This window comes from Ochotona princeps, chromosome 18, assembly GCF_030435755.1.
Source record: "Ochotona princeps isolate mOchPri1 chromosome 18, mOchPri1.hap1, whole genome shotgun sequence".
NCBI classification, from domain to species: Eukaryota; Metazoa; Chordata; class Mammalia; order Lagomorpha; family Ochotonidae; genus Ochotona; species Ochotona princeps.
In genome coordinates, this window is record NC_080849.1 from 14,391,692 (window position 1) to 14,404,314 (window position 12,623).

Genomic DNA, 12,623 nt, shown 5'->3' on the forward strand with positions numbered 1-12,623 from the left:
AAGTGTTTTGAAGAGATGAAACTAACAGAGAATAACAAAACCCATGTGATATAGTTTCCGCTAATCTTTGTTGAAGTGTGTCTCCTCCAGACAATAAGCAGATGGGTTTTGTTTTTTAATCAATGTACTACTCTATGATGTTTGATTAAGCTTAAGCCATTTACATTCAGAGTTAAATACACGTGGGTGTTACATTGGTCCTGTCATTTTAGCAATGGCTTGTTCATTGGTTTAGTTTTCTGTTGTCATTTTACTGGGATGTTCTTCCCATTTGCCTTTGGTTTTGGTAGGTGCTATTCCTCTTCTCTGCCAAGGGAACATCTTGAAGTATCATTTGTAGGGCAGGTTTGGAAGAGGCAAATTCTTTTAGCTTTTCTTTACTGTGGAAGAATTTTATTTCATTTTCAAAGACAAAAGAAAGCTTTGCTGGATGTGTTATCCTGGGCCAAAAATTTTTTTCTTTTAGAATCTGGAATATGTCACTCCATTCTCTTCTTGCCTGTAGAGTTTCCTGTGAGAGATCTCCTGTAAGCTTAATTGGCTTTCCTTTATATGTCAACTGATTTTTTTCACGTGCACATTTAAGGATTTTTTCCTTATGTTTGATTGAAGAGAGCTTGAAGATTATATGTCGTGGTGAAGATCGCTTTTGGTCAAGCCTGTTGGGAGTTCTGTGCCCCTCCTGGATATTGTTTCCCAATTCTTTCTCTAGATTAGGGAAATTTTCCTTTATTATTTCATTAAATACGTTTGCAAACTCAGCTTCTCTTTCTGCACCTTCTGGAACTCCCATAACTCTTAGATTTGGCCTCTTAATAGTGTCTTTCAATTCTTGAATACTTTTTTGGCCTGATCCAGCTCTGCTTCCAGCTTTTTGTTTGCTTCCCCCTGGTGACAGGAAATACCTTCCAATTCTGAGATTCTTTCTTCTGCTTGCTTCATTCTATTTTGGAGACTCCCCACTGTACCCTTAATTTGCTCTACTGTGTTCTCAATTTATGATATACCAGCCTTGATTTGCTTTATTGCTTCCTTAAATTCTTTGAACTCTTGCATAAGCTTCTCATTGTTGATCAGAATCTTTAAAATGAGTCTTATGGATTCTGTGTGCCCCATTTTCTCGATGTCTTCCTCAGTTAACTCTGAGATTGGCATAGGGTTTTGCTCTTGCAGGAGAGTTTTCGGCAATATTCATTGTGCCTTTGTCTCTTCTTTTGCTCTTGATCATTGTACTTCTGGTTAGCAGAGTCTTCTCGTTGGGGTAGGTTTCTAAGCTGTGTCACCCACAGGGCTACAATGCGATTTTACTTATTGTGGTTGGTACACAACTTTTCTTGCAGCCACTTGTGCCACAACCTCCAGCAAGTTCCAGGTCTGGGTTCTTATGTCAGATTTCCACTGTGGTCTCTACAGCCCCAGCTCTTGGCTCACCACTCACCACCTCCTGTGATACCGTGGTGAGGCTGCACCGTTGTCTCTGCAACCTTTCTCCCACTGCCGGTTGGAGCAGGTCCCAGGATTAGAGAGACACCAGGTGTCCTATATAATTAGGTTGTTGGTGGCACTGATGTTGTCGGAACCTGTTGGACATTAGGTCTGGGTGCCACACGGACCTATTTTGACCCGTACGATGACACAGTCAGTATTATTTTCCTGCGGGACCAGTGCAATCTCGGACCTCAGCAAGTTCTCGCGAGCTCAGCACATGTGCAGTTCACTGTTGTCCCCTGCAGTCCCAAAGCTATTGCCACAGTGCCCAAAATGGTGCCTGCCATACAACCACTAAGGTTCTTGATTTGCTGGCGGTCAGATCCGAGGGCTATCCCAGACCTGCCCTGAGTGGAACCCGTAGAATGCTATGTCGTTGCAGTTCACCCAGACAGAAATGAGCTCACTCCCAGCTCAGCACATGCTCAGTCCTTCTCCCTCGCCCTTTCCTCCTTACACAAAATGGCGCCCAATTCAGCTCTAGAGGGCTGACTGGACTGTGAAATCCACTCTGTTCTTGCACTACCCGTCTGAGATTTGAAGCTCTGTCTCTGCTCCTGGTCTAATCAAACGGACCAGCAGAACGGACAGTTCTTTGTCTGGGTTCACCACCTGAGCTCCCAGTGAAAGTCCCTTCCCATCTGGTTGCTGGTGGAGTTCCGGCTGCTGGTGGAGTTCAGATCGCCGTGCTGGAATATCAATCTCTGCAATACCACACCGTTGTGTCTGCTGCTTTCCTGTGTCTGTCAGTCTCCAGGTACCCCTCTGCTGTTGTTCTGTCCTTTCCTATTTCCTGAAATATGTCCTCTCTGCTTCATCCTGGTTAAATGTTTTTCCATCTGTATAAACGTGTCCTTACCCTATTCCGATATCTTGATTCTCCGCTCCTGTATTCCTAATTATGGGATTTTATTTGGTAACTATAATTACTGAGATCTTTTTAATTATTTTTAAATTTAAGCATCTACAACTGAACTTGAGCTGTGGTTATGCAATAAGGTGGAGGAATCCACCATGGTGGGAGGGTTTGGGGAGGGGTGGGGAGAACCCAAGTATCTATGTAACTGTGTCACATAATACAATGTAATTACTGAAGTTAAATAATAAATAATTAAAAAAAAAAAACTCAAAAAAAAAATTTAAGCATCTATCATTTTGCAATATTTCAATTACACAAAGTGTACATTTAATACCTAATAATATAAATAACAATATTTACATAATATTTGTATATTACATATTATAATACATAGAATAATAAAATTTTCTTAGACAATATACAAGTGTAGCTAGTAAATATTTCTTACTTCCTAATTCTTTCGCTTACTGGGTAAGCTGAAAATGTTTTGTCACATTGCCTGTATTTTTCATCTTGGTTTTTAGAATATTTAATTAAATTGAGAGGTAGCTCCACTTCCCATCCAGCTCCCTGCTTGTGGCCTGGGAAAGCAGTCGGGGACAGCCCAAAGCCTTGGGACCCTGCACCCACATGGGAAACCTGGAAGAAACTCCTGGCTCCTGGCTTCAGATTGGCACAGCACCGGCTGTTGCGCTCACTTGGGGAGTGAATCATCAGATAAGAAGATCTTCCTCTCTGTCTCTCTTTCTCTCTTTATATCTGACTTTGCAATAAAAATAAATACATCTTATAAAAAAGAAATGGATTGCTTATAAACACTTGAGATTGTAAATGTCCATTTCAACATTGTTTTGCTACATATCATGAATAATGAAGTTCTAGTTTTTAATTCTAATTCCTCCAACGCCACAAGAGTCACGCACTAGTGTCGATTCCTACAAGAATGCTTTTGATTCCTGTTTTCATCACTCTCGTGATGCACTTTTATTTTTGCAGCATGTTTGGTAACTTCATGTTGATGAAAAATTATTTTCACCCTGTTGGGGACTGTGCTCACTGGTTCTGTATTTTAGGAGACACGTAATGGAAGTGTAGCAAGGACTGATATGTTCAGATATGGAGACAAAGCGCTCTATGTCTCTCTATGCATACAGACCAAAGATGGACTTCCAGTGAAAGAATTGAATACATCCTAACAGTAAAACAATGGACTCACTGACAATGTCCATGCCCACGTTGTCAGGAAACATCTCAATAAAAGCATGATGGACTTGTGACTGTTCATGAAGGACATCCATTGTAAAACTAAAGGGGACATCAATGGGGGAGGGAAGGGACCTTGGGGAAGGGCACAGGCAACCCCAGAGCTTATGAAACTATATCATAAAACAAAATAAAATGTTTTAAAAATCGAAAGGTGTTTCTAAAAGCATCACTTTTTCTACATTTTAATTTTGTTAATTAAAAGAGAGAAAAGCAACTATTTTTCAAACATGTCTCTTACTGACTGGGTACCATACATCTTCGGGTTTGTTTTATTTATTTATTTATTTATTTATTTATTTATTTATTTTTAAAGATTTATTTATTTTATTACAGTCAGATATACAGAGAGGAGGAGAGACAGAGAGGAAGATCCTCCATCCGACGATCCACCCCCCAAGTGAGCCACAACGGCTGGTGCTGCGCCAATCCGAAGCCGGGAACCAGGAACCTCCTCCAGGTCTCCCACGCGGGTGCAGGGTCCCAAAGCTTTGGGCCGTCCTCGACCACCTTCCCAGGCCACAAGCAGGGAGCTGGATGGGAAGTGGAGCTGCCGGGATTAGAACCGGCACCCATATGGGATCCCAGGGCGCCCAAGGCGAGGACTTTAGCCGCTAGGCCACGCCGCCGGGCCCCATCTTCGTGTTTTATATGAAATAGAAATCTATGTGTGCATTCGCTAAGGCACCAGCATCCCATACAGGTGCTGGTTTGAGTCCCAGTAACTCCACTTCTGCCCCAACTCTCTGCTAATGCATGTGCGAAACCAGTGAAAAGGTGATCCAAGTACCTGTGCCCTTGCACTCATGTGGAAACTCAGAAGTTGTTCCTTGCTCTTAGCTTCAGACGGGCTCAGCTCCAGGTGTTTCCACCATTTGGGGTGTTGAAGCAACAGAAAGATCTCTTTGTCTCTGTAATTTTGACTTTCAAATAGATTTATAAGTCTCTCATTTTGCCACAGTTGCTAAAAATTTTATGCTCAATATTAGTAGTAAGAATTTCTATATCAAAGTGTTTAATGGGGCATGATGAACGATGATATGGCTTTTAGTTTTGGACGTAATATGCTATATTATGCTACGGAAGTTTTTTTCTACTCACTGTTTATTAAGCCTTTATCAGGAAAATATTCTGAATTTTACAAATATCATTCTGAATTTATGTTGAAATAACCATAATCTTTTTCTTTGACCACTTTTATACTCTTCATATTGGATAGTGTATCATAGCATAAACATCGGGCCAACAGACACTGCACCTTCACAAAGATTAGCGGAGTTATTTCAAAAGCTAGACAAAAAAGAAAAACATCTATTCAGATATAAAATATCAGCATGGCTAATATTTGTTCATTATTGCAATTATTCCTCAGTCATTACTCATTACTTCAGTCAATGACATAAACTTCTAAGTGGGTAGAGTGTAAGTTTTAAAAATAAATTGTTCAGAATACTGGGAGGGAACAGTTCTGGAGAACAAGATCAAAGGAATTGGGTGTTGGAGAGGAAGGGAACAGGGGGGCAGGATTATAAAAAGTGGGCTGGACAGGTCTCATGGAGAAGCTGATCATTTGAGCAAAGTGTTGAGAGAAGTGAAGAAGACAGACCAGGGAGTACCTAGGCGGGGAGGCTTCTCAGCACCGCCTGCTGGGTCTCTGTGACAAACAGCCAACATAGATGAGTCACGAGGTGGAAAGCTGGAGGAGCCGGCTCACCACAAGCCTGGCACAGCATGGCAAGGAGCCAAGGAGCGCTAAGACCGGCCACAGCTCGATTGTTAGAAACACTCCAAGGGGATTAAGCGTTCAGCAAGAAGGCTTGGTGGTAACTGATGAGAAAGGAATCGGGCAGTTACAACAGTGAAAGTGGTTAAGGAATAGCTGGATTTTGGATATATTTTCAAGGTAAATTCAGGAAGATTCCTAATGGGCTCAAAGTGAAAAGTCAAAGACAGAAATTAGAAACAAAGCTAAGGAATTGGAAAGAATGCGTGATCCCAATGGCTGTCCTTCACAAGTAGAAAGTAAGTTTTGATGGGACAATCAAGAATTTCATTTTTGCTGAATTTTGGAAGTATGCATAATTTTGAATTTTCCTAATTCTTAAGAATCTTGCTGTCCTTTGGTATTTTCTGTTTGAAGATACAATATGATGTCCAATTCCAACTTCAACACACACACACAATCACTTCTGCCATGCTTAACACACTGACAAAGGCCCAGGTAGGCACCAAGTCATCTCCACGAACCACAGGGCTCTGTCAAATACAATTTTTAAACCAAAGGGATAAGCAAAGAACTCCACTTTCATTGATTTCATTTAGAATTCCACTCTCCGGGTAGACTTGGGTCCCAGCAGTGTCCACTCAAACCGGGGAGAACCAAGAAGTCCACCAGCACTCACTTTCTTGATGCAAGCCAAAGTGTTGAGAAATGAAATAGACTTGGGCCCCCACCTGTCACTCACCTGAGTCCTAGAAATTGAGTTTTCTAGGGACATGGCAGGGAATCTACCAACAAGTTCACAAAGTGCTTCTGTTTATTTCTTACTAAAACGCTTTCTAAGAGAACCATCAGCATTTCTGCAGCTCTTGAAGGGGTCACACTAGTTATTCTCCAATGTTCCAACCCCTTCCTAATAAGAAGTTGTTGGGACTTCAAATAACTGAAATATGTTAATAACAGAGATCCTATAGCACCTACAAATGTGAAGGAATTGTTCTGTGGAGCTGTTAGAAAGCTTCCCGTCAAGGTTATTTAAAAATCAGAAACACAGGACGGTATTTGCCCTGGGGTTCCCATGCCGTTTCGCAGGGCCTGGCTTCCACATGCACCTCCAGCTTCCTGCCTCCGGCTTCCTGCCTCCGGTTTCCTGCCTCCAGCTTCCTGCTAATGCATACCTTTGGTGGCACCAACGATGGCTTAGGTAATTGAGGTCCTGCCACCTAACTGGATTGAGTTTCTTCTCCATGGTTCCAGTCACTGTGGGCAGTTGATAGTGGCATGAGAGCTCTTCGTCCCTGACTCTCTCTTTGCCTCTCAGATAAAATGACCAGATTTGCGTCCTTTTTCAAAAAGTGACGGAAACAGGAATGTTCTGTGTGGTTAAAAAACTGTCACTGGCATTAACAGGGCTGAAGGCTGTCATTAAATCTGCTACTTGTGCAGCTTAGAGTGACAGAGAACCAAAGAAACTGGAAATTAAACTAAAACTCAAAATAAGTGGACAGTCCATATACCAGAAGGTGGCCAAGAGGGTCTTATGCCAGTATGTCAGATTTTAGACCGAAAAATTAAGCCTTTGTAGCACTCAGATTCATAGAAGGATATGGTTTTCAAAACTACCAAAGCTAATATCTTTAGATACTAAAATATTTTCATCAAAGCCACTTAAAAGTCCTTCTACAATTGAAACAGCAAGAAAGGACAACTAACAAAAATGTCAATGATACACAGTAGGGGGTGGTAGTTCTTTCTGTAAAAACTCAGACAGTAAATATTTTTGGCTTTTTTAAGCAACTAACTCTTTCCGTCAGTGTGAAACAGCCACTGACAATTTGCAATCATGTTAGCATGGCTGTGTTCCAATAAAACTTTATTTGCAAAAATAGGCAGAAATGGAGACCAGATAGCCCATAGGACAATTCAAGATAATGCATGTTCATGAAGCTGAAGATGTGTGGAGAATAAGTGACGTAGAAACAGCTTTTTTAAAAAAAACCTTTTATAGGCAGTACCCACAAGAAGAGGCAGCAAAAGTGATGCGGGGCTAGCACAGTGGCTCAGTGGGCTGATTCTCAAGCTGCCAGGGCTGACATCCCATAGGCCTGCCAGTTTGTGTCCCTGCCGCTCCACTTCCGATCCAGCTCCCTGCTTATGGCCTAGGAAAGCAGGGAAGGATGGCCCATGCCCTTGGGACCTGTTCCAACCTGGGAGACCCGGAAGAGGCTCTAGGCTCCTGGCTTTAGCTCTGGCCAGTGCAGCCATTTGGAAAGCGAACCGTGGAAGGAAGATCTTTCTCTCCGTTAAGTATGTCTTTACAATAAAAATTAATAATTCTTTGAGAAGAAGAAGGGGAAAAAAGCTATCTGGCCCCAGCTCCAGATCTCAATACAATCTGACTATTGGTGAAGGGTGAAAATATCTTACATTTTTTTGCTTATCTCTGCAAAGGGCAGCAGGGCTTTCCTGTCACTACTGTTACTTTCCCCCTAAGTTATAACAGCCATTAGTTTTATTAACTGCAATTTGATAAAATATACGGGATCTAGACTTTCTCATAATTAAAATTTCTAAATAAAATTTAGAAAATAAATTCATAAGAAAATAAATATAAAATATGCATGATTAATAAGCACAAGATGTGTTCAGGGGGGCTCATTTTCACAAACTAGACTACAACAAAATAAACCAAACACAGCACCAGAAGAATATGAAAAACAAAAACAGCTTCTTAGAAATAAAATATTCTTCAGACAGCATCCAGTTGCCATTTACATTTGGTGACAATGTAGCTGAACTAATCAATAACAATTTAACTCCACACTGCTTTAAAAATCATAATAGGAAATAAGCTTTTATACCAAAAAACTTGCAACAGTTCTTCATTTTTATGTTAATGCTTTCGTTGGAGAACTTAGTGAAATCTGTGGATCCTTCCCTCAAACAAAAACACAAGTGCACCGAAATGCAGCATTTCCCACACATTATCAGTGAGACCACGTTCCTTGGGCAGCCGGAGAATTCTAGAATCACGTTATTTCTAAAGACCCACTGTGGAGAAAAATTCATATTCTGTGATCTAAGCATTTCATGCCATCAGTGACAGCTGTTTGCCCCACATAGAGATGTGGGCTTTCTAAACATTTATTTTCCCACTGCATTAGCAGGGCCACAAAAGAAAGACTCAGTTGGTGGTCCTGCTTACAGGTGCTCTGGGATCTGCTGAGTGCCCACCCTTTCTTGGGCAGCAGAATTTCCGAGTTTCACTTGCTTGCAACACAAGTTAACAAACTGTGAGAAATGGGCTCTGGAGGGAGGGACGTGGTGTTGAAGCCCATGCTTGCTACTTTTTAGCAGTATGATCTTAAGACATATTTATATTCAACATATGCCCACAATGTATTGTCAGCTTAAACGAAGAGTTATAATACAATTTCATAAATCTTTAGCAAGTATGTTTGATAGCACTGGGTAAGCTTTAGTTCCCTCATCTGACTAACTGAAATGATATGATTAGAAGATTATATAAGATAGTACCTGCAAGGCTCAGAGCAAAAGGCCTGGTAAAGGGTAAACACTCAGGGTCAGAACTATGGCAAAGGCAGTAAAGCCACCACTAGCGATGGAAGAATAGGGAACACCTCCCTCTATTTCTCCCTTTATCTGTGTAGCTCTTGCACATAAATAAATCTTTAAAAAAGAGTAAATGCTCAGCAATCAGTTATAATTAATATAATTGTTGTGCTAGGTGTTGGATAGACACACCTAACATCTGTCTGTGGGGCCAGTGAAGAGGTGTAGTGGGTAGCCAGCATCCCAAATGGGCGTTTGTTCAAGTCCCTGATGCTCTACTTCTAATCTACTTCCCTGCTAACATTCCTGGGAAAACAGTGGCATACGAGCCAAGTGTTTAGCCTCAACTACTCATGCAGAAAACCCAAAAGAAGCTCTGCCTCCAGGCTTCCAAGCAGCTCAGCTCTAGCCAATGTGGCCAGCAGGGAAGTGAACCAGCAGTGGTAGATGTCTCTCTCCAACTCTTTCAAATTAATAAACAAATCTTTTTTAAAAAAATCTATTGGTAAGGGTAATAGCATATGGGTTTGGGATTGGAGTATAAAGGTATTAAATGAGTAAGGGTCTCTCCTTATCTCTATCTCGGTAGTGCTAGGAGGAGGAGGTGGCATATGTTAGTAACAAGTATGGGAGAATCTTGGAGGCTGTCCCCTCCTTGAATACAGTATTCAATCCCCTACATTCTTGGGGGCTGCTACCAAGTCTCAGTGGAGTCCCTCCTGGGGCCGTACCCTGGGATAAAAGCTGCCTCATCTATGGTCACTTACTGTCCCTTCCCAGGAGATACCAGGGCTGAGCCCCAAACTTCAGTTCAGGACAAGTCTGACGGGTCATGCCAGTCCCAGACGTCCCCAAGAGCAGCTGAGACCTTCCGTATCACTGAGACACAATTCAACTTGGCCCTCACCAGTCCTGCCATCCCACTTCTCAAGCTGCTGATCCTCAGAACACTCTTGCACACAAATCTCTGAGTCTGCTGCCTGGGGAACTGACTTGCAACCCTTGCCCGAAAGTCCACAAGCTAACGTGAGATCAAAACGGAATTTACTACAGGGAAGTCAGCATAATTCCTCAATTATAAAATGAGAAGAGACCAAAAGAAATGAAAATACCTGTACGGCAATAGAAACTGTACCCAACAATATGCCAGTAATGCTTTCACGGTAGATCAGAATAAAAGTGAAGGAGGAGGTACTGAGGCGAGATGCTATGAAGCCAGACGGCGACCAGCCACACATGCAGAGATGCAGGAGGGGCAGAAGCCGAAGTCCCAAAGATGCTTCCTCTATTCAGGCGCAGACTAATTGCACCAAAAAAAGGTTTTACAGTAAGACTAGGTCCCACCTCTTATTTCATATGAGAGGGAGACTTAGTTAATCTTAGTTAATACAGATTGGCCTAGATTACTAGTGTAGACCACCTATTACTAATTGCCTTCAGTATATGATATCACATTCGTAAAGGGTTAGCCCTACAAAGTGTTTATCCACATACACACAGAAGTACAAAATGTACTATAAAAGTAATTTTAATGTTGGAGTTCTGCATCAGGATGGTTCTTGCCTTCCATCGATGTGAACAGCTGGGATTTGAATACACTGGGATTTTTCACAGAATGGCTTTCCAAGGAAGGTTAGAACTCATTATCTGCATCTCTAACTACATTGGCAATTAAAGTTCATCAAATATTGTATCTTAATTGCCTTATCTCAAAATGAGCATGATAATTACTATCTCATTCAGTAGGATCCCATAGAGAATAAATATTTAATACTAACAACACATTCTAAACACCACATAAATAAAGAAAATCATACAGATAATGGATGAAATATACCTTAAGCATCTCAGAGGTAGACAAATCTATAACCTCTGAATAAACTTTGAGGGAAAAAACAGTAATGAGATGTAAGTTAAACATAGTAGGATAAGTATAAGAATGAGAGAAAAGGGCCAAGTGCGATAGCCTAATAGCTAAAATCCTCGCCAAGCATGCGTCAGGATCATAAACAGGTGCTGGTTCAGGTCCCTCCTGCTGCACTGCACATTCAGCCCATGCTTGTGGCTTGGGAAACAGTCAAGGACGGCCCCGAGGCCCAGGCACCCTACACCTGCGTGGGAGACCCAAAAGAAGCTTCTGGCTCCTGGCTTAGGATCAGCTCAGCTCTGCCCTATGCCACCACTTGGGAAGTTAACCAGCGGACGGAAGATTTTCTCTCTGTCTCTTTCTTTCTCTCCCTGAAAATCTGACTTTCCAATAAAACCAATTAAATCTTTAGAGAAAAAAAAATCTCTATTTCTATTCTGCCCCAGCTTTTAAATTCCATCCTTTCTTCTGCTTTCTTTCCTTTTTGTAAATAAAATAACTGAAATTCTTAGACCTAAAAAAACACCATACAGATGCAAATTCACAAATTCTAGAATATTGTGCAAATATAAATTACAGTTAGAAAAAGTGACAACAGTTCTAGTCTAGATAACCAGAGTAAATTGGTATAAAACAACCTAACTAGCAAACTAATCAGTGGCATGTGTAGACTCAATAAGCAAATCATTAAATGACGACCCTATAGTTAGACAGAAAAACCCATACTGATCTACAAGAAAATTCCAAAGGAAACAGTACTTACACTCAATTTCCTTACAGGAAAAGGCTAAAAAACATACTGTTGCGCAATTATAAAAAACATGTAGAAATAAATCTTCAAAAACAGGTTTAGCCCTTGCAAAATAGGAACATTTTAAAGCTTTTTACGCTATAGATATCTTAAAAAAGACTTTTTATGCTATAGTTTTTTAATTTTTAAAAACTTTTATTGGAAAGGCAGATATCAGAGAGAAGGAGAGACAGAGAGGAAGATCTTCTGTCCGCTGGCTCCCTCCACAAGTGGCCGCAACGGCTGGAGCTGAGCCGATCCAAAGCCAGGAGCCAGGAGCTTCTTCGGGGTCTCCCATGCAGGTGCAGGGTCCCAAGGCTTTGGGCTGTCCTCTATTGACTGCTTTCCAACAAGCAGGGAGCTGGATGGGAAGTGGAGCAGCAGGGACATGAACCGGCTCTGATATGGAATCCCCGTGCAAGCAGGGGGAGGACTTTAGCCACTAGGCTACTGCTCTGTGCCCTAAGCTATAGTTTTAAAGATAGAGTTTTAAGAGATATATATTATATATACACAATGAAGGAATTATTTTGTTGATGATAAATTTGCAAATGAACTTCATTCCTAAAAGGGTGAGAGCAGAAATTTTGTCTCTTCATAGAAAGTAATCAGGATGTAATATTCTTGATTTTTTTGAATGTCAAGTTTGTTCAAGGTATTTTTGTAGTAAATGGTGATTCATATCAAATAGCTAACTATTCTATAAAATATATTTAATAGAGCAATAACTTTTTAAAAATGCCAATACTTACAAAATTCTCAAAATGACACTTTCAGCAACCATTTAAACCTAATTTATAAGCTTTGGCTGTCAACATAATGCCATGAAAAGAATTAGACTTTTCTTGATGTTTATTAAGGACATATGAACCAAAATATTGGGAAGCCACCAAACTAATTCATGTTAAAGTTTCACTAATTTCTTAAATACCAATGCCAAGAATCTAAGGAACTGTACATTCAAGTCATGGGTTCCTGTCAGTGACACCGACAGGTGAACCTACTGAAAAGCCCTTCCCACAGGCAAGGGGTTGGGCAGGGTTTATGAACAGAACATAGGAAC

At 41.0% G+C, this 12,623-nt stretch overlaps 1 protein-coding gene across 2 annotated transcripts in view; it reads right to left on the reverse strand.

Moving 5' to 3' along the window:
• WDR7 (WD repeat domain 7) overlaps window positions 1–12,623 on the reverse strand; it is a 300,266-nt gene that overhangs the window by 122,031 nt on the left and 165,612 nt on the right. The gene's annotated exons all lie outside the window — the stretch shown is intronic.